Below are 10,564 nucleotides of genomic sequence, written 5' to 3'. Positions count from 1 at the left end.
AGAAGAGATCAGGATCTGCCCCTCCTCTTCCCCTTATGAGGAAGTCATAGACTTCAATGAGGTTTCCCCTTACTCTGCTGTTTTCCAGGGTGAACAGAGGACCCAGTGTGGTTCCTTCCAACCTGACCCAGACTGTCAATCTGTGATTCCTAATGTATCTTTGACAGCTTACATTATTTTGTCCCTTTATTTTTGTTTGTGATACTTTAAATATATGACCAAAACCATAATTAGACAGTGTTCAGATTCTATTCTTTATGATTTTTTTAAAAAGAAAAAAAATCTGTTCCTTTACTAGTTGTCCTGGGGTGATGTTGTGAGGTTTGTAACCCCAGTTGTCTGTTGGGTCTCTGTTGGATATTGCCCTGTGTGCCTTTGGTGCTGGGTCTGGGAGCAGGGGGAAGGGAGAGGCGCACGGTTTGTTTTCAGAAACTCCTCTGCCGACTGGCCTTGAGAGTCGGATTCAGCAACACATGGCGAGGGACAGAAAGATTTTTTTTTTTTTCTTCAGTAGTTAGTTAGCAAGGTAGGCAGTAACTGGCAGAGAAGGAGAAGCTTCACTTTTTTTTTTTTCCTCTCCTCCTGTTTTTTTTTTTCTTTTTTTTTCTTTCCTTTTTTTTTCCTCTTTTTTTTTTTTTTTCTGTCTTTCCTTGGAACTGTTAAAATCTCTCTGGATGAAGGACTCGGGGGAGCGCCGGGGGGGTTCGCACCTGAAACCCACCAAGATCCATCCTGCGCAGCGTGTCCCAGCGCCAGAGGGACTGAGGCAGAGCAACCACCTCCAGGAAGGACTCCTTTTCTAATCCTGTCATCTCTCCAGAGCGGCACAAAGTTCTTGTCATCTGGTATTGTCGAATTTATTGTGCTGGGGAGTGCTTTGTCTGTTTAATAAACAGGGTTCTTTCCACTTCTTTCAGAGGAGGTTTTTTTCTTCCCTGAACCAGTTGGGGGAGGGGAGAGATGGCCCCCTTAGGAGGTTTCCTCCCAAAAAATCTGCCTTAAACTTCTACAGTAGTATTTTAACATTTAGCTTTAACTCATGATTTTAAAAGTTACCTTGGTAATAGGTATAATTGGAAAACTTTTCACCTCATTTTTTTTTTTTCTTTCAGGCCATTGCAGACCAAAAAATATTTCTGTTATGGGCAGGTGTAAATTTCCATCATTGCTAATATCTCCAGGTCTTCAGCAACAAGTAAACATGTAATCCCACTCTCCCTTCTCTTATCAAGCCAAACACTCCTGTTTTTTGAACCTTTCACAAAATCTGCTCAGACCAGGTTTTTTTTTGATGAAGTGTTCTGTTTCACTCTTTCTATATGCACACACACACACACACACACACACACACACACACACAGAGTGGTTATTTTTGAACTGTGTTAAATTTTGAAGCCAGATTTTTACAGATCAAATCAAATTTTAGAGACTTAAATTCATTCTGCATACATTACTGTCAATTCTATACATAGCCTATGCCTAGGATCATAAGACAAAAAATTTGTTCATGTTTGAAATTTATCTTTAGAAGAATTGTCTGATAGGAAGGGAGCTAAATATCACCTGTTCATGTTGATTTATTGAGGGTACTTAGATGCAGAGAACTTTTGAATTTTACACCCTTCTTCTGTACTACCTAAAAACATAGACATGATATCCTACCTATATGCATCCATTTCTAAAAAACTTGGCCAGATCATTTTGAAATCAAATTAGTTTTTATTGGCAATCTAAATTTATCCAGCACTTCAGTCTCAAAGTTCATGGGAAACCATTTGAGTTTTTAATTGGTTCTTGCTCTTAATTGAATTAGAAATACTACAAAGGAAACCTCTTGGGCTTTTCCCATGCCATAACTAATGTAAGAAAAATAAATAAAAAGATATGGTAAGCTTCATTCTTTGGAAAAGATTGTTAGTTAATTTCAGCTAATATTAAGTGTAAATAGTTCCTTAAATGTCAGGAGTGTATAAACTAATGCATGATAATCCTTGTGCTAGATTAATATCCTTGTAACTGAATTGATATTCTTTATCTGCTTTCCACTCTCTAATTATTTACCTACATCTGGTTTTTGACAGTAAAAATAAAAGTTCTGATAATTGCAGACTGTGGAATTCTGCTATCTGCATTGCTAAGATGAGCCTTTGTATCTGCCTCTATAAAGCTTACAGGTAGCACTGCTTCAGAGTTCTCTTCAACAGTTCTTGAGCCTTTTACCTGGGAAGATTCACATTCCATTTGACATTCCGAAAGAGGCAAATGCTCCTAACATGCTTATATGCCCATTTCTACCCTTTGGCTTGAGAATTTGTTTTATGCAGGAGTGTCTCTTACAAGCAGAGAAAGCAGCCTGGGCAGGGCCTGGAGGAGCTGAATGCCATGTGGAAGTTCTGCCTTGCTGAAGACTGAGGAGCTGCTTTGCTTGTCCAGCCTGAGGACATTGTCTGTAGAGGTAATACGAACCTGAAGGGTATTCTGGCTATATGAAGTGTTTCCATGGACTACTTGAATAGAATTCATTCAATTCACAAAATCAATAATCATAGTTAAAGTAATTTTATGGTTTACGACGTTTTGAAGCAAAGAGTTTCTTCTCCTTCCTTCTTTTCCACCTGTGTATCTTTCTCCAGTCTTGTGCTATTCCTGTGCTATGTGTGGCCACTTAGTATCTGACCTGCTGAATGCCTGAGGACTGTGTTTGACAGTGTCAAGGCAATTAAACCTAACCTTACTATGGCTTCCCTCTAAGCATCTGAGTAATGCTAACCACTGTACCACACAGTCAGTTTGGGAAGAAAAAAAAAGCAAACCAGAATTAGTTACCTGGCTTTAGCAGCCTAAATTCTCGCATCATTCCTGTAAATGAAAATTGTTGTTCTGTCACACCACATATATGGTCTCACAACAAACATTATTAGACTTCTGAGTTTCTGAACATTCTGTTTTCACACTATTGCAGTATCTTTTCCGCTTTCAGAAATTTTATTTTCCAAACACAAACGCTAATCAAATCCTTTTCTCCAAGAGTTTAAATCTTTTAAGATTCTAATTTCATGCCAACTAAATGTGAGTTTATGCCTCACAATAAATTTTGATGATGCTCTTGAGGGAAATAAATAAAGCACCTGGATGCAAAAATATTGTCACAAATAGACAGTTCCAGCTGCTTGGGAGACGTGTGATTGCTAAAGTATCAAGTCTCTTAAACAGGTGCCAATCTGTAATATTTTATCAACTGCAGAAATTTGGGTCAGAATGAAGTATTTTGAAACAGAGGTGATATCTGTTAAAATACTGAGTCTAATTTGTCTCAAATATTCTGTGGTGCTCATTTTTTGTAGAAACTAGATCTGCCCATTACCTTCTAAAACCTATCTCGGGCTATTACTTGCTCTCAGCCTTGCATTCCCTTTGGTGTGTCTTTTATTTTAATTTTCCCAATTTCCTTCTGTCATATTCTGATGTCAAAATTGAGGCCACAGTTAAGCCAGAAATTCAAAACATCAGTCTCTTATTGTAATTGGTTTCGTGTCAGCCATCAGATTCTTACAAATGTCAACCAGGACAAGCTGTTTTAAGATTTTGCAGCTGAAGATTGTATTTGATGTGTTTTGGATCACTCCTTCTGCATATTGGATTTCATGATTTTCAGACTAACCCCTTATTTCCTTCTGGGAATGCTTGGACCTTTTCCAGCTGATTTTGCATCAGTGGCATTCCTCTGGTAGCTTGAGGTATACTAAATGTTAAATGGTCCTACATTTACTCAAAATCTACATTATTCTCCTGACGTTACTAGGAGCCATACTGCTGATCAAATTACAGTGTAAAACAGAGATTATTGATGTATATATATATAAGCCTCTGAAAACAATCCAATCAGTATTTTCTCTGTGGCCATCACACTCTCAAGCAATACATTCTCTTTATGTAGGTTTCCAGTAGCTCACATTCTTACCAGAAAGGATGCTTGCTTTGCATCAGTCCATGCTAGAAATTTTTTTGCTATGTACCATCTATGTGTTTTTCTGGTCAGTTACTTCTGTCTTTTAAAAAGCCATCTCACATATTTAAACCCTGTTACAACCTAAGCTCTGAAGCAGCCCTGAGCTTGGCAGATTTCTGTGCAGAGTGGCAGCATCTTTCCCTATACATTCCTTAGAGTCTGGTCATGATTATGGCAGCCAAAGGAAACAGAGACTTTTTCAAGATTCCTAGTCACAATTGCCCTTTTGATTGCATAAAAAGAAACAAAAAGAATTTACTAAATAAAAAGTAAAATTCTACAGCTACCTCCTTGTTTTGCCTTCTTAAGGTTTGGAGCATTACCTTAGCTTAAATTGGAGTATTTCATGACGCAAAGAATTTCCTCTTGTAGCAGGACTTTATCTTCTGATGCACAAAGGTACACTTCTATAGTGTAGCATTCCTTGCATGGGTGATAAATGCTAAAAAACCAAAGTGGAATCATAGAATGGCTTGGGTTGGAAGGGATCTTAAAGGTCATCTAGTTCCAAACCCCTGCCATAGGCAGAAATACCATCCACTAGACCAGGTTGCTCAAAGCTCCATCCAATCTGTCTTTGTACACTTTCAGGGATGGGGCAGCCAAAGTACTCTGAGCAATATGTTCCAATGCCTTACCAACCTCGCAGCGAAGAATTTATTGCTAATACCTAATTTAAGGCTACTTTCCTTCAGCTTAAGGCTATTCCCCTTTGTTCTATCACTGCATGCCTTTGTGAAAAAGCTCCTCTCCAGTTCTCTTGCAGATCCCCTTTAGGAACTGGAAGGTGCTCCAAGATCTCCCTGGAGCCTTCTCCATGCTGAACCACCCCAACTCTCTCAAAGATCTGTCTTTCTTTCTAGGAGAGATTCTCCAGCCCTGACCATTTTTTTGTCCCTCCTTTGGACTTACTCCAGCAGGTCCATGTCTTTCATATGTTGGGGCCCCAGAGCTGGACACAGACTTGCAGGTGAGGTCTCAAAAGAGTGGAGTAAAGGGATAGAAGCACCTCTCAGAAATTTCTGGCCATGATGCTTTTGATGCAACTCAGGATGCCTTTGTCTCCTTGAGCAGCAAGTGACATTTCTTGGTCACATTGAGCTTTTTATCCAACACCCCCTAATCCTCTTCCCCACAACTGCTCTCAAGGCGTTCTTTGCCCAACCTGTACTTGTGCTTGGGATTTCCCTTATCCAGGTGCAGGATCTTGCACTCGGCCTTGAAGTGGAGGGAAAGGATATTCAGTACCAACCAACGCATCATTCAAAGAGCACCCTTAGTTTTGAACATCCACCTAGATTTGTGCCATTGACTTCCAGGTACCTGTTCATAAATGTTTAGGAGCCCTCCCAGGTTGGATGTCTGTTTTTCCAAAGCAGTTAGTTAAAGAGGTAGGTTGCATGAAGTGCTTTCTAGAGTGCAGCACAGAAGATAAACTTGTTTCGTGAGACTGACATCCTAATGTCATTTTGTAGTGAATTCCTTGGGGTGGACTTTGTTTATAAATCCTTTATACTTGCATTTTAAAAATAAGTACAATTTTTCTCCATGACCTGCTAAATTAAGGAAGGAGACACAATTTCATATCCTATTAACGAATGTTTGCAAACTGGAATGTGAACTGAAGCTGTGGATCTCTGCCACTGGGAATGAAGAATGAAAAATCTAAGAAAGGGAAAAATATAATTAACAGCAATATAAGTTCATATCTACTTTGGTGATAGGAATTAATACGGGATATTAATCTTATTTGATAATTTTGGCACACTCAAGATATCTGCTTATTTCATCATTGCCTTTTTAGGTACTAAGACAAATGCTGGTTAAAAGTATGTATCTATCTAACTTCAGATTCAGAGAACTGTGTTAGATTAATTTAACACCCTTCAAGTTATTCTTCTTTCATCAGTTTTGAAATATTCTTGGCAAAACAAAGAGCTGGAAAGAGAGCTTCCTGAACTGAAGAAAATACACATCTCATGAAAAGTTGCTATTTATTAATTCTTTTTAAATCATATATTGCTAAATGGGTTATCTTAATTAAAAATGTTACTTGTTGATGACATCTAACAACAGTGTACATTCCAAGCCTAAGAAGCTCAGGTAATCTGGAATATCTTTCTTTTTACATGTTATAATATAAAAAATTATATTCATGTACTTCTAAGGATGATGTTTGAATAAAAAGACTAATTCATTTACATTTTAAAAATGTCAGTTTTCTTAAACATGAAGAGTTTGCTCTTAACAACTGGGCTCTAAAATCCAAATGAACAAATTGTTTAACATGTAACTTAGCAGTTCCACATTAATAGATCCTGGCTGACAGTATGAAACTGGGACATTATTGATTACAGTTCCAATGAGATGTACTAGCTTTAATAAAGCCTGCAAGCAACATGTGCAGACAAGCCAGATTCAAAACTGAAACATTATCTAAACAGAGTTGATTTCAAATGTTTCAAATGTAAATAACCCACCGGGTGGTCCTTGAGACTGTCAGCAGTCATTATTTTCTGTAGTGTAAACAGGGCTGTCAGCTGGGATTTCTGTCACAGAGATAAAAAAGTCATTCTTCCCTTGCAAATCCCAGGCTGTGTTTAAAGCAAGTCGTGTACCTCCAAGATAGATGGAGAGTTCCTTCCTGGATTTTAGTGAAAGTATCTTATAAGCTGCCGTGAAAACCAGAATAGGTGTCTGAACTGTGTACTCTATGAAGTAAGTAAAGGTTAATGGAGTCAGCAGAGTAATAAGCCTTGAATTTCTGAAATGTCTAAATAAATGCATAATTTCCATAGATTCTGCATATTTGTTTTTCAAAGTTTTCTGCAGGTAGCAAAAGCTAAACTGAAAATCATAGATGTTAATAGATGACAAACATATAACCTTGGATGAAAAAGTCATTGTACATTGGAGGCTACTGCTTCAGTTAAACATAGAAACAAGATCAGTTTAAATGATCTAAAATATTAGTTGATCACAAGGATTTATATAATGGCTTTAAGATTTATGTCAACTAATCTGATTCAGATATTTCAGAAGAGTGTCACTGCACTGTCTACCTCTACTTAGTTCAATGGCAGCTGAGCAATTAAAACATCTTAACAAATTGGGTTTGGCTTGTCTTAGCACAAAATTAATCATGTAGTACTATCTTCTGTATCAACAGTCACACCTTTATCTGATAGCCACTGAAATCCACAAGAGCATTGCCATTGGCTTCAATGGAAAGATGATTTTGGACAGTGCAACACATCAGAATTTATTTCCAAAATCGTTGAAGATTTTTTCAGCTGGTTTCCTGGAAGACAGTAAAATTTCCAGGTCCTCCTCAAGACCATTTTCACACTTCCTCCATTCATCAGGACTCCATGCTTGCTTTCTGTAATGGTGCTGTGCACTGCTAAAAAACTAGAGAACTTCACTCTTCACTGAACCACAAAGATCTTTTCTTATTATGAAAGTATTTTCTTTGTGCCTGGGAACCTGAATAGAGATCCTACCTTCCATGATAGAATCATTCTTTGCAACCCTTTTTATACTTGCTTGCATGGTGCAATAAGTAGAATCAACAGAAAGCATGAACAACATGGTTAATCCCTCCTGGTGCCTTGGCTTCTCAATACGTATTACATCCCTTAGTCATTTTGGAATAAGGAAAGAAAAGGGAATTCTTCATCTGGAGTGTTACTTGAAACCTAAAAATCTAAGGAAACAATGTATGATAAATGAAACCTTTTGAAAGCAAGCAAGGTTCCATGGTGAATCTGAGCTCTCATCCTTTTGTGGTAAAGAATATCATCACATTTTAATCTGAATTAATGAACTGAATCCCATGGTTGCACTTTGTAGCTTCCAGATGACTTGGCAAGATAAACTCAGATATATTTTACACAGAAAATAATATCCCTTCATCTAAGAACCTATGACCAGTCATGCAAAATTTGTTTTCTTCAACTCCCTTACCTGAGATACATGCAGAGAAGTGTTACAATAACAAGAAATATTTGTTCCCCTCTCGTACCTAAATCTTTATTCTTTGCTTGTATGTCCTGCAAAGTCTGTGTGTAGTGTTGTCTGTGTGCTTGTCAGATTGCCTGGCTACAGTTTTTCTTTTTCCTTTCTCCTTTCTTTCAATGCACTCCCTGTGTCCTCTCAAGCAGCCACCACGTACTCACTTCAACCTTCCCCAGGGGATTTTGTAGAATCCTCTTGAGCCTTGTGTTCTTATCTTGGAGAAACACCTGTATAACATGGCTGGCATCCTGGAAAAAAAAGCATCTTCCCTTTATAACCTAGTACTTGTTGTCTTTATCTTTTTCTCACTACAGAACCTTTAAATTTGCATAACTGTGTAAAATGCTGTGAGCACCCCACTACTTTCTACTGCTAAGAGGAATTTGATGGCCAACTCCCTCTGAGATCAATAAATTATATAAACATACAACATTATGGGAATACTACATATTTTTATTTTGGGTCAGAATTGACTTTATTTGAAATTATGGTACATTTGAAACAAATTTTTAGTTCAGCAGGTGAGGCCAGCAGTTACTCTGAGTACCTGAGCTAGATGTGTCTCCATCCCACACATGCTTCAGGAGGTACAAAAATTTTCCCTGTACGACATTTTACTGAGCAGCACCCCAGACAAACAGCTGTCACATACCATGTGCAGACAGACTCACATAAATGACATGATGACAGCAAGGGACTGTCCTTGCCTAAGTATTGAGAAGTGAATGGAAGCCAATGGAAGCCACAGTTTCTGGGTTCTGGAAGGGAAATGTGCTCTTCTTGATATGTGGTATCTTCTGCTTCTTTAAATCACAGCTGTGGATTTTGTTTTTGCCAAAAGTCTTTTTTTTCAACAGAATGGAATTTTCCACACAACACTCCCTTCCACAGGCATTGCCCATTTATAAAATGGGCAAAACAAAAAACAGACTGAGAAACCAAACCAAAACAGATTGAAATAGGAACTATTTGGATCAACAGAAACAAATTTTTCTTCAAGTGTTTTTCAGATGTTCCAGTCCTCTGAGACCTTTTTCCACTGTTCCCCATAGTTTTTCACCCTGCAGTGTATCTGTAATTTTCATTCATACTGCCCTTAGGTTTGCATTTGTGCATTTCATGGCCTTTCAAAGAAAACAAACTTAAGTACTGAAATAAAAAGGGAGAGAAATCCCTGCAGTACAGTTATGCATCAGGGATTCCATAAGGTGTAGATGGGTGCTCTATAATCATAGTACTTCCTTTTGTCTTCACCTGACATTATTTTTCTTACACTAACAATACATCAGTCTAGTAATTGTCTGTAGTAAAGAAAATGCACTGACATGTCAGATATGAATGTTAAAGGAAAACACATGGAAGCCACCTGAAACTGTGGTTGCAGAGGAAGAAGTTTCTTTTGAATCCTGTTCTTCAGTATCTTTTTATAAATACTCATTACAATTTTTTAGATTAATGCCAGAAGGTTTTACTGTATCAGACAGTAATAAAGTGGAGGGACTGAGTAAGCTAGGGTAGATTCTGTGTAGAGATTCAGTGAGTGCCTCTGCATGTGTGTGTATCCATATGTGGTCTTTGGTGAAGAAGTAATGCCAGAGTGAACCTCTTTGATTGGATTATATTGTGTCTTGCCCTTTTCATCATTATTATATTATTAGCTGATGTTTATTTGCATAACTGTGCTTTTACTACAGCTGTAAAAAAAAAAAAGCCTTCTTTGAAGCTCAGGATTATATTGTGCTGGGAATATTACTTAAAAATTGGCTAAAATACAGCAGTGGAGGGAGGGGACTGAGCATGGGAGTTTTAAGGCTGAGTGGAGCAAAAGCCATAGAAGTTCTGAAGCCCTGGTCTCGTGACCTTTAATAACACAGCTTTGCTACTCTTCCACTCCACAAACAGCACTGCTGATTTACTTGCATGAATAAGATTTAAAGGATTAAAACTATAACTTGACACCGGTGGACTTATAGGCATAGTTTGGTTTAATCTACCATAAGGTCTAATTTTGCTCTGATTCAGAAGAGAAAAATTAGAAGAACAGACTCCCTACATAGTCACTGGAGAGAGGTAAGTGCTTCCAGGGGGGGCCACTTAGGCAGTGTCAGTGGAACAGCTAAAGCAGACAGCATAGATAACATGCTTCTGAAATAAAACGGTACCATGTGGTTCTTGGAAAGCGAGACAGAGACTTGGGTGCATGTTAAGATTAGTCAAAGAAAGATAAATTTATGGTGGAGCTCTTGCTACTTTCATTTGGAATGTTAATAGCTCAAATTAAACACTGTAGAGTACTCCAAATACCAGAGCAATGAAAAAGTTTACAGCAATGATATCAACATTTGGAGGGTCCGTATTTTTTCAAGGTCTGTTCACTTCCCATGACTTTTAACATATTTGTACATTGCCAAATATAACTCAGGGTACAGATATGATGTAGGCCTGATTTAACTTGAGTGCCTGGGTATAATTCCTTCACCAGTGTTACCCCATGAAGCCAAAACAGAACCAAACCAAATAGTGTTGCTTTCTATTGGA

Source organism: Chamaea fasciata, unplaced genomic scaffold (genome assembly GCF_029207755.1).
Source record: "Chamaea fasciata isolate MVZ Bird 193981 ecotype frontalis unplaced genomic scaffold, bChaFas1.0.hap1 SCAF_3, whole genome shotgun sequence".
In the NCBI taxonomy this organism is placed as follows: domain Eukaryota; kingdom Metazoa; phylum Chordata; class Aves; order Passeriformes; family Sylviidae; genus Chamaea; species Chamaea fasciata.
The sequence above is the reverse complement of the archived record's forward strand: the minus strand, read 5'-3'. Positions refer to the sequence as shown.